We start from the raw sequence: 21,708 nt of genomic DNA on the forward strand, positions 1-21,708 counted from the left end.
TTTACCTTCGACACTTGAGCATCACTGAATCACACGCTAGCGCTTTCACACACTTTGTAACACGCTAGCACAAATTGGTAAAGTACAACTTTTTCGTCAGTTTTTGTTTGTGTTTTTTCCAAGTTTATTCATCTTTCTTCACCATGGGCCTCAAGAAAGCTTAGTGGAATTAGGTTGTGTGTGTGTGTACATTCGTATGTATGTTTTTTCTCAACTGTCAAATGTTTGCCTGGTGCTCCATCCCCCATGATGCTTTTTGCTTGTCACTCACCCTTCTCTTCACAGTTGCCTAATGTCAAAGGTAAATCAACATTTTTTATTGTTCTCTACATTATTTACTTTGAATGCTTATTTTGGGGGTCAGGGTGGAACAGATGAGGCTATTTACATGTAAAAAGTGCTTCTACTTACGAAAAAAATACCACTGAGTATGTTTACATAATTTGGGCTTCTTGCTCATAAAACCCACAAAATCAGGAATTTAAAAACTTTGAAAACTGAAGAAATAATTTACTTTATTGTAAAGGAGAGAAAAAAGATGAAAAGAAATCAAAATATGGTACTTTCAAAACTGTTAATCTTCAATATCTTTGCTTTAATCACTGTCTCGATCTGCAGTGGCATTGAAGCAATCTGCCTGTGACACTGGCTGTGAGTTATAGAAGTCCATATTTCCTTGATGCTTGACAGTTTATTTTTGGGTCTCGTGCACCTAATTTTCTTCTCATGATACCCCATAGAATCTCAATAGGGTTTAGATCTGCCAAATTGGCTGGCCAGTCAAACACTGACGGCATGGGCATCAAAACAGGTTTTAGTGCTTTTGGCGAAATAGGTAAGGGGCGGGTCTTTGTGTTCTTTTCTTCATCAGCTTTCTTCAAAACCTGAGGACCTTGGACCACTGGCCAACAGTACAGTCCTTCTTGTCTTTAGCCAAGTTGAGACTCTTCATACATTATCTTATGCCCAGAAGTGGCTTGACCGAGGAATCCAACAATTGTAGACCATCTTCTTTATGCATTTGAATGTGGTGGTTTTTGAAGCCATGACTCGCACCTAATTAAACTAATTCTTGATAAATCCTAGATTTTATAATCTCCGGAAGCCCACTGTCATCGCTTTTGCTGGTACATCTGCCAAATTTAGTCGTTCCACTAGACTTTCCATTGATATGCTTGACTAGATCGCTCTGTGAACAGACAGCCTCTTTAAAGCCTCAACCCCCGCACTTGCGTGGCCAATACCCACATTGGATCATGTGACCGACACATTGCCCCAAGCAGCCTGTCTGCGTCAGATGACAATCACACAACAATAAATGTTGCTGCGCACCAAATGCCGTGGAGATTATCTCGTTATTGGTCCGCTTTTGTTACATGCTGACGTATTCACCATTCCTGCTGGCTCCACATACCACCTATGCCGCCACCTTCTAGATCGAGTTTGCTACATAATGAAACGTGTTGGGCGGCACGGTGGAGCAGCTGGTAAAGCATTGGCCTCACAGTTCTGAGGTCCCGCCTGTGTGGAGTTTGCATGTTCTCCCCGTGCCTGCATGGGTTTTCTTCAAGCACTCTGGTTTCCTCCCACATTCCAAAAATATGCAACATTAATTGGACACTCTAAATTGCGGCTTGAGTGATTGTGAGTGTGGCTGTTTGTCTCTATGTGCCCTGCGATTGCCTGGCTACCAGTTCAGGATGTACCCTGCCTCCTCCCTGTTGAGAGTTGGGATAGGCTCCAGCACTCCCTGCGTTCGCTTACAAAGCCCCAGCTGCCGAGAGACAACATCGCTCTTCGATTCAATAGTAAAATTGCCAGCACTCCCCAGTCCTGTGCCCGACATTTCAACACGCAATTCCACGCACACCCAGCCGGCAAACGATCGGTACATTTGAAGGTCGCCCGAAACGCCCTGCATTCATTGCACCGCTTGAAAACCGATGACGCACCAACATTCGTCCCGGCCGACATCACCACGGCCATCCATGGCGTAAAAGCCAGCAAAGCCCTGCGGCCCGACGCAGTGTGTGCTGTCATGCTCAAACACACAGGACCGGTCTGTCACAGCTACTTGGCCGAACTGTTCAGCCTCTCGCTTTGGTCATCCATTGTTCCTTCCATCTGGAAAGTCAGCACGGTAATGCCTCTGCCGAAACCTGGCAAGCCACCACACGAGGGCAAATCATTTCGACCCATCACCTTGCTCTCCTGGTAGCCAAACTGCTCGAAAGCCTCTTGCTCCCGACGGTTGTACAACATCTACCATCAGCGCCTTCGCAACATGGCTTCAAAAAGCAGCACAGCACAACCACCGCGCTCCATATCATCTCCGCCCAAATCGCCGATGGATTGAACATGCCGAAACCTCATCACCATTCCGTGGCTGTGGCCCTGGACCTGTCCTCGGCTTTCGACACGGTCTGCCACCCACACTCATCAACGATATCCAACACTCGACGCTCCCAAACTATGCCAAACTCTGGCTTGCTGACTATTTGCATGGTCGTCAGGCCTTCGTCGAGTTTTGCGGTGCCACCACCCGCCACCGTTGCGTCAAACAAGGCGTCCCACAGGGCAGCATGCTGTCACCCGTTCTGTACAACTCATACATCAGCAGGATGCCAGCGCCCTAACCCCTAACCCTAACCCTAACCCAACAAAGAGGTGCAAGCCACCAGTTACAAAGCCATCGGACAGCCCCTGCTGAACTATGCCGCCCCGATCTGGTCACCGAACCTAGCCGACAGCCAGTGGAAGGAACTTTAGGCCAGCCAAAATACAGCCCTCCGCTGCATCACAGGCTGCCACCTGATGTCCTGCACCGACCATGTGCACGTTGAAACCAAGACCCTGCCCGTCCGTCAACACAACCAACTGCTGTCTAGACAGTATTTGCTTCAACGCCAATAACCGGGTCATCCAAACAGCGACCTGGTCCGTCGTGTCCGACCATAGCGTCTTAAAATCTACGTCTCCTCTCATTGGCAAACGGACATAGACCAGTTCGTCGGCACCAACGGACGGCTAGACGACCAACAATACAAGCGCGGACTTACTGGTCTCCACACATCGGCCGTCACCAACACCAGGCTGGACTACAAAACTAACACCGTCCTTGGGGGCTACCCGCCTCCAATTCACGACAAGGAACGGTCTCTGCCTCGGGAACCACGCTCCATCCTCGCCCAACTGCGCTCGGGCTTCTGTCGCCTGCTGAACAGCTATAAACACTGCCTCGACGACACAGTTGCCGACGTCTGCCCCGACTGTGGCACTGGGCCAGACGACACGCAGCACCTGTTCAACTGCCCGGCGCGCCCTACTACGCTCACGGCAGAAGATCCATGGCGCTGACTGACCGAGACACCCGTTTTCCTATAGCTATAACGCTTTCGCACGATTGTCTACGTCGACGCACCGACACTGTCACGCTGGCTATCACAACAACATGGGCTCCAGCACACCCCGCGACCCCTCTGAGTATAAATGGCAAAAGAAAATGGATGGATGGATGAAATGTGTCATCTGATCACCTAGATCCATTTCTTCAAGCAAACACATTCACAGTTGCCATTGTTGTTGCTTTGTTCCTTATTACAGAACGGAAAGTAAAAACAGCTACCAGAAATTACCAAAAAATTAAAAGGAAAAGGCAATATGTAGCATTCTAGCCAATACCAGCTTGAACAACACCCATGACTTGGAAAACTGCACTCCATTTTACAAAACTGTACAAGTGAATTGTGAGAGTATGAAATGAAAACTATGTGCGGGATTGCTGCAGTGATGTCAGCACAGTTTCCGTCCGCGCATGTATCAAGAAGCCATAAGGTAGGAACCATAAGTCCATAAGACTGAAAGACGCTGAGCCAACAAGTAATGGTGTTTGGTTAATTGTAAATATAGTTTTATAGTTTATTTAGCAATCCTACAGGAAAAAGATCAGCACTTAAAAGAGGAAGTAGCCGGCTGCGGAAGACCAGATGGAGCAAGTCTAATGGATGGCACCTGAAGATACAGATAAGAAAATAAGTGTTTGAATACCCTGCTATATTCTCCTACTTAGAAATGATGGAGGGGTCTGAAATTTTCATCGGAGGTGCATGTCCACTGTGAGAGAGATCATCTTAAAAGAAAAATCCAGAAATCACAATGTATGATTTTTTTTAGTGATTTATTTGTGTAATAAAGCTTCAAATGAGTATTTGAACACTTGCGAAAACCAATGTGAATATTTGGTACAGTACCCTATGTTTGCAATTACAGAGGTCCAACGTTTCCTGTGGTTGTTCACCAGGTTTGCACACACTGCAGGAGAGATTTTAGCCCACTCCTGCACACAGATAGATCAGACAGGTTTCTGAGCTGTCACTGAGAAACACAGAGGTTCAGTTCCCTTCAAAGATTTTCTTTTGGGTTTAGGTCTGGAGACTGGCTAGGCCAGGCCAGAACTTTGAAATGCTTCTTACGGAGCCACTCCTTGGTTTTCCTGGCTTGTGTGGATGGAGGGAAAGAGGTTTTTCCCCAAAATCTCACAATAAATGGCTGCGGTGATCCTCTCCTTAATATAGTGCAGTCGTCCAGTCCCATGTGCAGAAAAACGCCCCCAAAGCATGATACTACCACCCCCATGCTTCACAGGTGATATCTTGCATGGGGCTCCACTCCGATTGAGATTGACAGTCATGTTTAGCTTGTTCCATTTTCTAATGATTGCTCCAACAGTGGACATTTTTTCACCAAGATGCTTGGCAATTTCCGTGTAGAGTTGTACAATTTTTCTCTGGTGTCTATGGACAGCTCTTTGGGCTTGGCCATGTTACAAGTTTGAGTCTTTATGGGTGTTTTTATGCCGCTCACAACCTCACACAGGTGCATCTGATTGAGGATAATACATGGAGTGGAGGTGAACTTTTAAAGGCGGACTAACAGGTCTTTGAAGGTAAGAATTCTAGCTGATAGGTGTTCAAATACTTATTTGCAGCTGTATCACACAAATCGTTTATAAAAAAAAAAAAAAAAAAAAAAAAAAGAAAAAAATCATACATTGTGATTTCTGGATTTTTCTTTTTAGATTATCTGTCTCTTATTGGAACATTCACCTATGGCAAAAATTTCAGACCCCTCTATGATTTCTAAGTGGGAGAACTTGCAATATAGCAGGGTGTTCAGATACTTATTTACTTATTAATACTTATATTTTTGTAACTCTAAAATGACTTTTGCCACACTTACCATTTCCAAAATGCCTTACTAAGCAGTTTCCACTTACTTGCATGACACAAAGTAAATCAAGGAAACAATGCTCCCGCACTGCCCCCTGGGGATGTAATTGTGAATGCAAATAAAAAGGAGGAGTGGAGGACTGCTTTCGAGCGTAATTTGGAATTGTGGGGTGCAGTTCTTCTTTGTTCCCCTTGTATGCAAGCAAACTGTTAATAATGATTAATGATCATTATTTTAAACGGAAATGTCAACATGGTGAACCTGACATTTAAATTGGTCCTTCGAGCCGAATCCCAAGACTTCCCAACCCTTCCAGGAGCTGAGTCGATGCCCAGTCAAAAGACCACGGTGTGTGGCCTCTTTTACCCTGTCCTGAATTCTCTTGAGCATCCCGACAGTTTTTCCTGTCAAATTTGGTGATTCATTCAGTGGAAACGTTGGAAAGCGTACTCCAAGATAAATTGTGCTTTTGTATGACCACTGACAAACTCAAATAAACCATTTTCCTTTCAGGGATTTCATATTAAAAAACTCCTGTTATCTCAAAGTTCTCATAAATAATTGATAAAAAATGAAAAGATTAGCAGTCTCCTTGAAATGATTGCTTTCGTCCAGTACGAAAAAAATATAATGCAAATGACTGCTTTTTTGTTTAGCTTGCTAATAAAGTATTTGTCAATTACTTCAATGTGATGAGTCACTGACCTGCGTGATGGGTAATTTTTACAAATTTGTTCTTGCTCACAGGACATAAAAACCATGCTGTCTCTACCATGCGCCCTTTAAGAAACTCCCCTTCGGAGAGAGGCTTGCTGGCTTTTACGAGTTTAAATGCCAGTAAATAACTTGTCTTCGTGCTTGCTTCTTGGATAGAAGTTGCTTGAATAAAAGTGTTTTGCTGAGCCTGCAAGCTAGCTGCTAACCGTCAGTGGTAGCCGTACGTTCTTGTGTTGGAAGGTTGGTGGCGTGATTAGCATCTTAGTGGAAAAATGATAGCTGATGTATTATTTCAAAACCACAACAGTTTCTTGGCAAATAAGACATTCAGTAGTGTTCACAATAATACCAGTCCAATATGGCTAACCAGATCAATTCATGCTTTCAGTTTGTTTTATTGCTGAAAGGAAGACTCCCCCAAAATTCATATTTACTATAAACCCTCCAATATGAAGTAATTTATTACATACACATTGGACATTATTTGAAAAAAAAAAAGAAAACAAAGAACATTTTTGAAATCCAGGTAAAATATGGATATGTGCCAGCTTTCACAGCCAGACCGGGAAGAAACTTCTTCGAATCCGCCCCTAACATCGCCGGTGCTGACCATTACAGACCAGGTTTCTGATGTTCTAGCTAAGCCAAGATGCCGACGTGTTGTGCACCAAGCTGCAACAAAACTGAGAAAACACACCCAAATGTGTCCTCCTTTAACTTCCCCCGTGGGGTTAACCTCTGCTCTGAGGTCCATGTTATGCTCCTCCATCTGCGTCACGCCCCCTCTCCGACACGTCAAGTTCCACCCGTGTGTATTCTGGCTCAAGCGCTTGAACATTGTTATTTCTGTTTTGTTTGCTCAATGTCAGGAGTAGTATAACACAGAGCATCGACTCGCTGTTATACTCGTTTTTTTGGCACTTAGCACACAACACTTCTCGGCTCCTGTTTACGCCGGTCGATCGTGAGAGGCTGGCTACTTGAAAAGTAGATTGTAGGGTGAAAAAAGTCTGGCCACTCCTGCTGTATGTTCTGTACATCTCATACATTCTCTACATCAAACCAAATCCTCAGAAAAGCATGAAACAAATCTCCACGGTCCATATAATGGGATTATTCATCATCACTGCCACGCACCCTCTCCATCACGTCAAGTTCCGCCTGTGTGTATTCTGGCTCAAGCGCACAGGCTTGAACATTGTGCATCAGGGGTCATCAACCTTTTTGAGACTGAAAGCTACTTCGTGAGAAGTGATTGTCCGAAGGGCTACATGACTTGTTTGGAGCAAGCTTTAGTCATACTTCATTATACATACATAAAATATTTTCGTTTTAATTATTTGTAGAATGTGACGTTACAGGTATTTTAAAAACTTAAATAAGTGAATCCGATTAAAAAATTAAAGCTGTAGTATTTTTAGAACATGCCTGGCGGGCGCCTTAAATTGTCCTTGTGGGCTACCATCCACCCGCGGGCACTGCGTTGGTGACCCCTGTTGTACATTATGCTATTTTTGTTTTGTTTGTAATTATTTTTCACAAAAATCGGCCACAAAATGGCAAACAGTGGACGTTTTCTGTGAGGTGAAACATATCTACGAGCAATGGGGGGTCAGAACATGAAGCACTGTAGGCGTGGCAAATGCTGATTGGCTGGAATGAACAAGAGAGGAATTTCAATGATACTTTTCCAATTTAGAGATGTTTCTTGGTGAAATCTGTGGATAACTCTGGCATTAAAAGAAACCCTGAACCCTCATTTACTGACTTTTAATGTGTGGTCCCATTCTATTATTTTCGACAGTGTTCCTTTAATGTTAAACAAGTTACCAGTATGTGCAGTAGATCCTCAGAAAACCAACAAGACGGCATTCATGATATACACACACTTAAGGTCGTGGAGTTGGGGAATTTGCTTAAAGGGGTGTGTTCAAAATATAGTGTGGCATTCAATCAGTGAAGTCATCAGTTTTGAGAAAACCAGCCGTGAAACAGGTGGCTCCGATGTAAGGATGAAGCCAGCACCTGATGAACAAGTATTTCTCCTTGAAAGCCTGAGGAAAATGGGTCATTCAACACATGGTTCGAGAAGAACAGCGTACTTTGATTAAAAGTTTGATTTGACAGGGGAAACCTTACAAAGGGCTGCAAAAAATTTTAGGATGTTCAGCTAAAATGATCTCTAATGCCTTAAAATGGAGAGCAAAATCAGAGTCAAGTGGTAAAAAACAGAAGACAACCTACTAACTCGTGGAGAGCAAAATTGCTATTTTTGGGTCCAGGGGCCGCAGACAGATTGTGAGACGGCCGCCAAACTCAAGCCACAGTACACAGTGATGACAGTGAAGCATGGTGGTGCAAGCATCATGATATGGGGATGTTTCTCCGACAATTATGTTCAAAATCAAATAAAAAGCCTTTGTCATTAAATGACTGTGCATGCAATGAAATAACGTGCGCTTCTCCACAAGATGCTTGAATGGAAAAAAATTGAATAAAATAGAACATATTACATAAAGTAAAATAAAAAAAATCAAGGCAGAGTTATTGCTAACAGAACTTAAAAATAAATAAATAAATGCATAAAGTGTATTTTCCAGTCTTATTGCCCCTGTCCAGGCCTTGGTAAGATGATTAAAACCAAGAAAAGCAAAGAAGATGTGAAGTTGCATAATTTTAGATTGCAGTGCCATTTAGTGGTTTGAAGTTCAAGGTGTTATAGGTCTAGGGAAGACGCTGTCTTTGAGTCTGCCTGTCTGTGTTTTGTGGGAACCTGTTATGCTGCCAGAGGGCAGCAGGTTAAACAGGTGGTGACCAGGACGTGAAAAGTACTCTACAATGTTTTTTTTTTATAGGGGGATGTACAGTGGTACCTCAGTTTTCAAACATCTTTGTTTACATACAAATCGGTTTTCGAACGAAAATGTAGACATTTTTTTTGCTTTGTTTTTTGAACGAAAATCAGTATTTGAACACCCCAACCAGCTGATCTATGACTATTTGTTATTGTGCTTTCGAACGCACCCCCAAAAAAAAAAAACGGAAAAGAAGTAACGCGTGCAACCACGCGTGGCGGAACCAGTTGACTCTGCTCGCGGACATTTCCCAGTACTTTTTTTTTTCTTCAAATTGAGCAATATTAACCCCCGATCATGGCTCCAAAGAGGACAAGTGGAACTGCTGGTACTGAAAAAAGGAAAGTGATGCGTAAAACTGTCGACTTCAAGAAGGATTTTATAGCCAAGCACGACCCTGGTCTGCGCGTTTCTGAGCTATCGAAGAATTATGGCATGGCGAAAAACGACGATCAGCACCATTCTGAAATACAAGGATGCCCTCAAAGCAAGTGATGTTGCTAAAGGAGCAACTGTGTTGACCAAGCAGAGGCCACAGATCTTGGAGGAAGTTGAAAAGTTGCTTCTTATTTTTGTGAACGAGCAGCAGTTAGCTGGGAAGTTTTGGTGAGGAAGGGAGGAGATGTTGTCTGATGAGGCTGAAGGCGGGAAGGATGTCTCAAGTGCCGATATTAAAGCTATCTGCATTAAATGGAACGACATCCATAATTTTGTAGAACTTCATCCGAATAAAGCTGAATGTTGCTGAGCACTGCAAAATTTGAATGCTGTTTTTATGAGCCACTTCAGAAAAGTGCTTAAAAGATTGGGGGTGGCCCTGTACGTATGTTTAATGTAGGAGTAAACATGGTCCAGGATTTTGTCTCCTCTGGTGGGACACTTCACATACTGGATGGATTTGGGTAGAAGAGTCTAAACAAGCTTGATTGAAGTCACTGGCAACAATAGATACTCCGTTGTGGTGGGTGAGCTGCTTTTTGTTTACAGTCAAAAGCAGACTGCTAAGTGATGTGCTAACGTTAGCATCCGGCGGGATGTAGACAGCTACCACAATGACAAGTTAGCTTCCTTGGTAAATAAAAGGGTCCACTCAAGAATCGAAGAACCTCTAAATCAGGAGAGCAGTGGGAATCCATGATCCACCTTGTTAGAACACCAGTTGCGGTGCACATAAGCACAAAGCCCTCCTCCTCTGCTCTTTCCGGAGACTTTGGTTATGTCCTGCCAATGTATCATATAGTCTGCTTGTGAAACTGCAGGATCAGAGATTCACGGATATAGCCACATCTCCACGGTGAAAATAACACTGCAGTTCCAGACAACTCTGCTCGTGGCTAGTTGTAATTAGAATTCATCCCTTTTGTGGCTAATGGATCTTACGTTGGTCAGAAATATGCTTGATAGCAGAGGTCTGTAAGATTGGTTCCTTAGTTTAAGACTCAGGCCCGACCAACATCCTCACTTGTGTTTCCACTCCCTCAACCTTCTCCATCGATTGCTGGGTAGACCGACTCTCCACGGTGATTCCGGTGATCTTGCGATGTCCTCCAGAATACAGTAGTACCCCTTCTTACGAAATTAATCTGTTTCGGAAGTTGTGTCGTAACTTGAATCTTTTGTAAATACTAATGTGCGCCATGACAAAGACTGACATTCCTCCTAGCCAATGTGATACCAGGAAAATACTCCGTCGATAGCCAATGGTAGAGCAGCTCTATCACGCTGCTTTCAAACCAAGATACATTTCAGGATGTTTACGTTAAGTGGAATCAGCGCCATTTTTTTTCATCCATATCCTGAAATTCCTTCGTAACTAGAGACAAAATTTTTGCAGGGAGGCTTTTCTGAACCTGAATTTTTCAGTTAAAGATGTATGACTGTATTGTTTTTCTTTTGATATTTGTTAGTGATTGATAAATTAAGCTTCAGTCCCAGACCAATCAGGTCTTGGAAGCCATAGATGTGCATGGCTTTATCCCCAGACCTTAATCCAATTGCAAACTTGTGGGGTGACAAAAATGCTTTTTCTGAAGCAAAACAAAGAAATATAACGTTAAGGAATCCTGAAAGGTGCCACAAGTTGGTAGACACCATGGCACACAGATGAAACGTTTACAAAAAAAAAAAAAAAAAAAAAATGGTCATACATTTTTGTTTTGTGATTAAAAGGATTGGTAAAACCTAGAAACAAAAAAGTTTGTATAAAATAGTTTTGAGTTTGTGAAGTCAACAGCAAACTGCTTTTTTTTTTTTTTTTTTTTTTTTTAAACACACCGCTTTCAACAAATTATCCAATTGCACAGCCTTAAGAGTGTGTATCTCAGTAAAGCTGGGTCTTGTTGGTTTTCTGGGAATCTACTGCTAAATTGTTGGACATGTAGCAATAAAAAAAAAAAAAACAATTGAAAACGTGGATTAATTTGGTTAGTTACATTGGACTGCTATTATTTTGAACACTCTTGCACAGCCTAGGATCAGTCAAAAAAAAAAAAAAAAAAAAAAAAAAGATTTCGAGCTCTAACCCTTTTTTAAAGGAAGACTTTGTTGAAACTAATAGGAATGGGAGCACACAAAAGTTAGTAGATGAGGGTTCAGTGTTTCTTTTAATGCCAGAGTTATCCACAGATTTCACAAAGAAACATCTCTAAATTGGAAAAGTATTATGGAAATTCCTCTCTCGCTCAGACATTCCAATGAGCCGGGCTGGAAAACTGACACCCAATCAGCGTTTGCCATGCCTGGAGAGCTTCCTGTTCTGACCACCCCCATTGCTCGTGGATACAAATTCACCGAACGGAGAACGTTCACTATCTGGCATTTTGTGGGAGATTTTTGCGAAAAAATAATTAAACAAACAAAACAAAAGTAGCATGACATACAATGTTGAAGCAGTCAGCCTCTCTCGAACGACCGGCTGGGGTGGGGGGGATGGGGTTGCACGCGCGCATCGCAAATTTGCAAATTTACCCTGCTGGTGAACGAGCCTCAACTGTGACAGCCACAGCTTTATCCTGTCAGGTTTACTCCATGGGAGGTTAAAGAAGGAGAAATTTGGGTGCACTTTCTCCGTTTTGTTGCACAACACGTCAGCATCTTGGCTTAGCGAGAACGAATGGTCTGTAATGCTAAGCAACGGCGAAATCAGCGGCGGAGTCAAGGATATTTCTTCTGTGTTGGCTGTGAAAGAAATTTTGCTTGGATTTCAAAAATCTTTATTTTCAACATTCTTTTCAATTAATGTCCAAAATATATGTAATAATATTACTTCACATTGGAGGGTTTATTGTGCATATGAATTTTGTTGAGTCTTCCTTTAAACACCCAGTACTCACTGTCAACTTTTCTTTTCTTTGACATTGCTGCAGATGGGTTCTGATCTGTCCAGTAGAAGAGTGAAAATTGGAAATTGCTCTCTCTCATTCTTCCGGGATCCGAGCTCTCTAAAACTAAGTCACTGTGCCTAACGGACCACCTGGTGTTGAAACGCCTGTCATTACGCGTCAAAATGAAATAAACACGATCATTTAAATCAAACCTTAATTCTGTACCAATCTATGGCAGGCTGGATTAAAAAAAAACAATGGCCCGGATCTGCCCCGCGGGCCATGGTTTGGCCTCTTCTGCGGTGTGACAACAAAGGGGAGCTGCAAAAACTACAGAAGTATGTTCCTACTCAGCACTGTAGCCAAAGTGTCTGTTCGGGTTATCCGTGCCTGCCTCCAGTGATTGTAGTGTTTATCCATAGTCTGTTTTTTGAGACCTAACAGTCAACGGCAGACATGTCCTTCTCCCTCCTTAAAGTCCAGGAGAAATGCAGAGAACCGCAGATGCCCGTGTACACTGCTTTCAGAGATCTTACCAAGGGATTTGTCCTCATCAGCAGAGAAGGCCTATTCAGGAACCTGCCAAAGAACGGCTGCCTACCAAGACTGCAGAGCATAATTGTGTCCTTCCACACAGACATGAAAGGTGTTGTACAATTCAAGGCAGCTATTCTGAGCCCTTCAAAATGTATGGCGGAGTCAAGCAACGTTGCATCCTCGCCCCGACCCTCTTTAGGATGTTGTTCGACTGATATTGAAGCATGTCTTTGGCATCTCAACAGAAGGCATACTCGGTCATATGGCAGGCTTTTCAAACTTTCCGGTCTCGGAGCCAAGACCAACCTTCACAAACTGGTCATCAGAGATATGCTGTCTGCCAATGACGCGGCTATAGTAACTCAAACTCAGTGCGATCTCGAGTCCCGAAAGGATTTTTTTCCTCACAGGCCTCTTGCTCTCGGACAAACAATTGACCCCTCCGTGGAGATTGCACAATCCGCGTCACTGACCAATCGGAGGCCAGAGATCTGCATAAACCAAAGCCCGTTTTTGCTCCCGCCATTTTCTCAGACAACATTGCATGGTCCAGTATAGGTTAAGTTAGCGTTTTATCACGTATTTGGGTTATTTAACAAAAAATATGGTTAAGAGGTATAGTCACGGACTTTGTAATAGGACGACAAATGATAAATAAAATGACGACAGGTATCCTGAAAGGCTAGTTGGTGGAGTTCGATTCGTACCCTTTCCAAAACCGAAGACCCAGTACGAAAAATGCCTTCGATGGATCAAACTTTGTGGAAGACCGCATCATCAATTAAATCCATCTAATATCAACCGGAACACATATGTTTGCACGACGGTATGCCCTATATTTGATTTTCCATACATGTCTCGTATAAATGAATTCGAAGTTCTTCGCTAGCGTAACACTGCTGCGTGTGAACGATTGACACATTTATTCTTTGTTGAGCGATATTTAGCGATGATCGGACTGCACAAACGTGTCGCTTTCTTGCTGGCTCGCGACCGAAGCTTAACCAGACTGTGTTTGCACGAAGATATGCCCTAAATTTGATTTTTAATACACATCTCGTATAAATGAATGAGACGTTCTCTGCTAGCATAACATTGCTACGTGTGAACGATTGACACACTTATTCTTTGTTGAGCGATATTTAGCGATGATCGGACTGCATAAACGTATGGATTTCTTGCTGGCTCGCGACCGAAGCTTAACCAGACTGTTTGCACGAAGATATGCCCTAAATTTAATTTTTAATCCACGTCTCGTATAAATGAATGAGACGTTTTCCGTTAGCATAACATTGCTACGTGTGAACGATTGACACACTTATTCTTTGTTGAGCGATATTTAGCGATGATCGGACTGCACAAACGTATGGATTTCTTGCTGGCCCATGACATTGCTACGTGTGAATGATTGAATTAAATCAGAAGCATGGCGTCTCTCTCAGTTAAGAATGTATTGTATTGTATTTGCCATTTTTACTGTTTGTCTTACGTGAGCGCACGTGGCGTGACGTCACTTCAGGAGGCGTGGTTAAGTGCCCTGTACGGAGGGGTCAATTACCCTCAAGAAAACCAAAATCCTAAGACAAGGCACGAAGATACTGCCGTCTATCATTATAGATGACCACAAGATCGATGTGGTCTATGAGGTAATCTACCTCAACTCAACCATCACCAACAACCTATAACTAGATGTGGAAATTGACAAGAGGATTGGGAAGGCATCCACAACTCTTGGTCACCTCATGTCTCGTGTGGGAAAATCCCAAGCTGTTGGTCAAGACCAAGATGAGTGGTGTATAATGCTTGCGTCATTAGCATGGTGGTCTACGGCAGCGAGACATGGACCACGTACACCAGGCAAGTGGAAACGTTTCACATGCAGAGCCACCGCCGCATCCTAGGAATCTCCTGGCAGGAAAAATTGACCAACACTGTGGCTCTGTCTCGTAGCAGTCTAGCCAGCATGTACACTCTGCTCTGATAGCGCTGAGTTCCCACACGGCCACATCCCCAAAGAAATCCTGTACAGTGACCTGGAAGAGGCTGGCAGACGACTGTTCAAAGTGGAGAGAGGCGCTGACCTAGCACCTAAAAACAGGGGAAGCAAAGCCGATGTAGGTTGCTGAAGAGAAGTGAGCCCATAGAAAGGAGCGGAACAATGCCAACAGACCAGTGTCATCCTTCAGGTGCAACCTATGCAAGAGACTCACGCATAGGTCTTCACACCCACAGACGCTCCTTTACCAATAACGAGGATGTCACGCCATGATCAACGCTGATTGGCGGAGGCCTATGAGTACTCCATGTATTTTTTTTTTTAACCAAAATTGTGTAAACTCTGTAATGTATAGGTTTTTTGGTACATAAACCTAACATTGTATGCAAATATTTTTTTAAATATATATTTTTGGCATAGACTGCTTCAAATGGAGTGATTGTTGGCCAATATAGCATAAAATCTATCCATCAATCTTGTATCGCTTATCCGAATTCAGGTCGCGGGGACAGTAGCTTTAGCAGGGACTCTCAGACTTCCCTTTCCACAGCCACTTCAATCGGCTCTCAGATCCCGAGGTGTTCCCATGCCATCCAAGAGACGTACTCTCTCCAGTGTGTATTGGGTCATCCCCTTGGTCTCCTTCCAGTGAGACGTACATGCAACACCTCACCAAGGAGGCATCTGGGAGGCATCTGAATTATTAGCCCCAACCACCTCATTTGGCACCTCTCAATGTGGAGGAGCAGCAGCTCCACTATGAGTGTTTCCCGGATGACCGACTTCTCACCCTCTCTCGGAGAGAGAGCCCAGACACCCTGTGGACTAGTCAATTGAGAGCTTTACCTTTCGACTTAACTCCTACTCTCACAATGGATCGACACATATATGAGCGTTCATCAAACAGATTCCATAACGAATAGGTCGTGGCCTGGGCTAACTACGCCCACCCCCCGACGCTGTTAATCTGCAAGGCGTAGGTAGAAATTAAGATAATGTAGGTCAAAAACAAGAAAGAGGAGGAAAGCGGCTAATTCGGCAGAAGAAGATGATTGCAGGGACATTGAATGTTGGGACGATGAGAGGAAAAGCTCAGGAGTTAGTTGACATGATGATTAGGAGAAAGGTTGATATATTGTGCATCTATGAGACCAAGTGGAAAGGAAGTAAGGCTAGAAGATTAGGAGCAGGGTTTAAATTATTTTATTATGGAGTAGATGGGAAGAGAAATGGAGTAGGGGGTATTTTAAAAGTAGAGCTGGCTAAGAACGTCTTGGAGGTGAAAAGAGTATAAGATCGAGTGATGATGAAATTTGAAATTGAGGGGTTTATGTAAAATGTGATTAGAGGCTATGGCCCACAGGTAGGCTGTGACCTCGAGTTGAAAGGAACTAGACGAAGTAGTCCTGAGCATCCCAGACAGAGAGAGAGTTGTGATTGCTGCAGATTTAAATGGACATGTTGGCGAAGGAAACTGGGACGATGAAGATGTGATGGGTAAGTAAGGCGTTCAGGAAAGGAACTTTAAGGGTCAGATGATGGTGGACTTCGCAAAAAGGATGGACGCAAAAAGGAATTGGCAGTGGTGAACACTTATTTCCAGAAGGGACAGGAACAGAGTGACCTACAAGAGCAGAGGTAGAAGCATGCAGGTGGATTATATTTTGCGCAGACGATGTAATCTGAAGGTGACTGATTCTAAGGTAGTGGTGGGGGGAGTGTAGCTTGACTGCATAGGATGGTGGTGTGTAGGATGACTCTGGTAGCAGGAAAGGGGAGGAGACTTTGTGGTGAAACCGCAAAAAAATAGGAAGTTATCCAAGTAAAGAAATTAGCGAAGAAGAAGTGAGACACAGAGAGGACTGAGGAGAGGCAAAAAGAAAACATTACGATGCAACGGCGATCGGTGTCTGGTGTTCTATTTGACACAAGTCTCTCTGCTACGATGAACGGCAAAGTTTATAAAACATGGGTGAGGCCGGCCATGATGTACGGATTAGAAACGGTGGCCCTGAAGAAATAACAAAGCAGAACTGGAAGTAGCAGAAATGAAGATGCTGAGGTTCTCGCTTGGTGTGAACAAGTTGGATAAGATTAAAAATGAACTCATAGAGGGACAGCCAAAGTTGGATGTTTTGGAGACAAGGTTAGAAAGAACAGACTTCAATGGTTTGGACAAGTTGAGACAAGAGAGAATATTGGTAGAAGGATGCTGAGGATGGCACCGCCAAGCATAAGAGCGAGAGGAAGACCAAAGAAAAGGTTAATGGATGTTATGAGGGAGGACATGAGGACAGGGGGTGTTAGAGAGGAGGATGCAAGCGATAGGCTTCGACGGAATAACATGACACGCTGTGGCAACCCCCAACGAGACAAGTCGAAAGAAAATGAAGATACCGTAATTTCAGTATAATCCGCAACCCCAAAGTTGACCTTTAAAAAAAAAAAAACAGGAAAACCACTTGACCGATGTACAATGCGCACCACCAATTTGCTGCTACCCAAGTCACTCACATTTGACGCGCGAGACCACCCCGCGTGCCCCCGTGCTCGCAAATCTGTACAGTTGAGCATGAGAAAAAAATAAAATAAATCACGGGCGTAAAATTTGAAAAAAAAAAAACTAAAAAAAAAAACGATATTGAAAGACCGCTTATATTGTGTCATCTTGACATTTATTTTATTTGTATTTAATAAACGTGAACTAAACAAGCCTGCTCCAAAACAAGCAGTATTCACCCGGAAACAGGAAATGCAAGTTAACCGTACTGAGCATGTACGGAATTAGGCTGTAAGCGCATGTGGAGAGCTGCTTCAGGTACTGAAAGCGCATTTATGTCAAAAGTCATCAACATCATGAGCCATATCAAAGGAAATTCAGTTACACCAGGGGTGCTCATTGCATCGATCGCGAGGCAGTGTGATGGCATGCCTCCCCCCCACCAAAAAAAAAAAAAAAAAAACACTTTAGACTATCATCCACCTCGTCGCTTGATTCAGGTGTAGCCAATACGTCGCGCGCACGCACATGAAGGCACGTTCTAGCAAGCCAGCCTCCTATTTAAGGCAGTTCCGCGATGCGTACTCCCCTCCCCCCAACAACACGTCACGATTGGCGACAGGAATGTTTGTTAACTTGTTGTTACTAACGCCAATTATGTTGAACTAAACTTTCAGCATTATCAAAACATTGTGGGTATAGACCGTTCATGTTTATTCCTTGACAGGCCAGTGCATTTAACTTTTATTCAGATAAAGTTTGTCAGATCAAGAATTTTTATTGATGAAAAATTTTAAATACTGTTTTATATCATGTTGTACTAGTATCAGTTGAAATTGGAAATGATCATTTCTGAGTTTGAAATTTGAGTTTTCTATTTTAGTTGTTTATTATATTTTTAATTTCCAGTTATGTTATATTAATCCACTAAGTTATTTTATGGCCATCCCTAATGACACACGCAACTTTATCTGCGAGCATGACTGACCACACCTGTACATTTTTCAAATGTGAGTGACTGTATCCATATGCTCAAAATATTGGGTATTATCTGTATTATATTTTGTTAGGTTTCTACTTGTATTGTTTAAAAAAAAATGTCTGTACAAAAATCATTATTTGGAAAAACACTGAAAATGTCTGTTGCTTGGGCGCGGGGGGGGGGGGGGGGGGGGGGGGTTAGTTTCCTCCAGGATATTTTTTGCTCCTATCAGAACACAGAGTGCACAGCACTTTGCCGGGAATGTCCACTTTTTGTATGTGTTCGGTTAGACATGTTGATACTGTTTTCGGTCCTATCTGCACCGTTACACTTTTTTGAAGCCATGCCCGTCTGAAACAGTTTTTGATTCCAGCATCCTTGTCAATTGCCCTTGCTCGATCTTAATCCTTTTTTTCTAACACTTTCGCCATCGTAAAACTTTGTCCCACGCGCCATTACTTGGCTAGCACTGAGCTGAACTTGCAGCTCAGAGCCCACCACCGAGAGGCAGGCGCACAATACCCTACCCCTACTCCACCTCCTCCTCCCCCCCTGAAATTTTCAACGGATTTGCGCTTATCTCTAGAATGGTCGTTTTGGTCTGAAAAAGTCAGAAATCCGACGAACGGCGGAAAATTCTCATCTCTGTTACAGTCTTATATAAATATTTAACAGTTTGACTTGAACATTTTTTGCAATAAACATTTGTGGATAAAACGTTTGTGCATAGTGCAGTTTATCCGCTACATTACACATCTTTGGCCAAGACTTCAAAAGCAACATCTGGATCATCTCCAATCTGAAAAATATCCATCGTAGCTACCTTTGGTGACTTGGTCCAGTTTTGGTGCTTCCTGAATTCATGAAGAGTGATCCTATTTTGCTCCCACAGCTTGTCATCCTCTGTGATAAAAGCACTTGTGGTTCTGATTTCCTGACTGACCCTAAAATTTCCAACCAACACTAACATTTTCATACCACGTAATATATATATCTCAGGGGTGTGGTTCTCCATGGCCACGCGCACATTCACAGCGGGCCCCACGCACCATGAATGCGGAAGCAGAGATAAATTGGGTTTGACAGCAGATGCGGCATGAAGCGGCCTGACCGTGTGCCAATTCCTCATTTGAAATTATTATGTTGCGTATTTAAGCCTTGTTTTTCCATGCCATTTGTTGCTAGATCGCTGTGTGCATATGCATGTGTGTTCACGAGCATCAGCTAGTATACCTCATCCCATGTCATTGCGTGACTGAGCCATATCAAGTCAAGTTACGTTTTCACATTTTGCCATGACTTTTTTTTTTTTTTACATGGTTTCATGTCTTTTTGGACCAAGCCTTGATGAATTTTGATCTTGTTATGCAAGAGAGAGCTTGAATTAACAAAATCTGACAAGAAAATTGAGGCACCATGTGCTGGAGACAGAGTGAAAATATTTTATTAGTGTATGGAATGTCAATTTTCGAACATAAATTACCGTAATTTCTTGAAAATAATGTGCAAATTTTTCCCAAAATATTTTCAAAAAGTTAATAGTATTGTATTTAGGTATGGATGAAAAATAAAATATACAATCACATTGTATAGTTGTATAAAGGTACATAGTTATAAAAAAAAAAAAAAAAGGTATACGTACAAATTTCGATATGATATTCGATGTCTTGTGTTTATATATATTACGGTCATGTGCGCCTCCAACCTGAGCTCTATGTATGACCTTATCAAGGGAGCTTCACATTTTACGATCGTTAGTGTAGCATATTTGTTGCTACTGCACCTAAAATCAGAAACGACTGCCCGTGAGTTTGTTTTAACTTAAACTCAGACATTAAATGTCGACTACAACGACGAGTTGTGCAGCTGCTTTTAAAAGAAACCTGTCATTGCTGACGTGAGGAACCCGGAAGCAGCGCGGCCGTCCAAAACGAGTGCCCATTGGTCGTTTAGGTCCAAAGAGTTTTGGTTCAGCAGCGCAGCCTCTCGCCATCCATTCGGCTTCAATCTGTTGCAGCTTTTCTATGGCGTCAAAACACCGTGAGCTCAAACTACGTAGTACGAGCGTAATGAGTTCATTAAAAAAAAAAAAAAAAGGGACACTATTGAAATGCTCGCTTTTTTTCCCAAATGTGCCCGTTACGGTTGTTTCTATGTAGTTTGAGCTCACGTTGTTTTGATTGCCACTAGACGCCGTAGGAAAGCTGCTACAGATTGAAGCCGAATGGATGGCGAGAGGCTGCGCTGCTGAACCAAAACTCTTGGGATTCAAAACATATTTCCTCACAAACACCAGGGATGGCACAGAGGATGACATGCTGTGGGAGCAAGATGGGATGTTCATGATGCAATGCAGGAGCCACCGGAAGTGGACCAAATCATCAATGATGAGTTTGACAGTGATGCACCAAAGGTAGCTACAATGGATATTTTTCAGACTGGAGAGGAGTCAAATGCTTCTTTTGAAGTCTTGGCTAAGGATGTGTAACGTAGAGGATAAACTGCACTACGCACAAATGTTTTATGCACAAATATTTAATGCAAAAAAATGATTAAGTTAAACAGTGTTAAATGGTTAAATTATTTAAGACTAATATGTGTTAAGAGTATTAATAAAATGTTATGCCATCATTGAGCATCTATTTTACTTGGGTTCTGTTCCAACAATTACAGGGACAAGGACAAGCATGTCCTGTGTCCTGTCCAGATTTATAAATTACCACTACATCAGCACATGCACAATGATTATTATTATTATCAATGATTGTTGTACAGACAGTTTTTGAAAAACAATTTAAGTACAAACCTCACAAAATATAAATACAAATAATTCCGAATATTTTGAGCATATGGATAGCAGCAAGTTAGTGGTGCACATTGTACATTGGTAGAAGGGTGTTCCTGATTTTTTGGGTCAACTTTGGGGGTGCACATTATACTTCAGAATGCATCATACTCGAGAAATTACGGCATACTCTACAAGTGTTGGTCTTGCATAAAATACGCAAAATACACTTGTAATTAGTTATGAATACAGGGAGTCCTCGGGTTACGGGTTCTGTACCTAAATTGGTAATGTAACTCAAATTTCATTGTAAGTCGTATTTCACCATTAAAATCTGAATTTATGTCAAAATCATTCATATAAAAAACAAATACATTGAAATAAACAAAATGCTGTACTTACCATTACTGCTGAGAGGTGGATGGAGGAGAAGAAGGGGAAGCTGTTGCAAAGAAATCTGGCCCTCAATCCATAACATAAGTATCTCGACAAGTATCAAAGAACGTTCTTGTGTGATCACTGTATCCGACATAGGAATGGAACCCATATGGGCTAATATGCGGACTGAAGTCTAGCTCTTTCCCAATCTTTGGCGGTGTCTCTCCTTTCTCTGATCTTTTTATGATCTTGAGCTTCATTTCCATGGTAATGGATTTTCTTTTGGTTGCAGAAGCATTGCTAAAAGACAGCTTTCTTCTTTGGGTCCATAGTGTCTTAAAAAGGAGGGCAAAAAATGCAAAGATAGTCCCAGCGCACAAACACGGACAAGCATGAAGCACATTAA

General features: G+C 42.6%; 1 protein-coding gene across 9 annotated transcripts in view; it reads right to left on the reverse strand.

The window, feature by feature from the left end:
- zfhx2 (zinc finger homeobox 2) overlaps nucleotides 1-21,708 on the reverse strand; it is an 88,204-nt gene that overhangs the window by 48,649 nt on the left and 17,847 nt on the right. The window lies entirely within an intron of this gene.

The sequence above is a fragment of the Syngnathoides biaculeatus genome, chromosome 19 (assembly GCF_019802595.1).
Source record: "Syngnathoides biaculeatus isolate LvHL_M chromosome 19, ASM1980259v1, whole genome shotgun sequence".
Taxonomy (NCBI): Eukaryota; Metazoa; Chordata; class Actinopteri; order Syngnathiformes; family Syngnathidae; genus Syngnathoides; species Syngnathoides biaculeatus.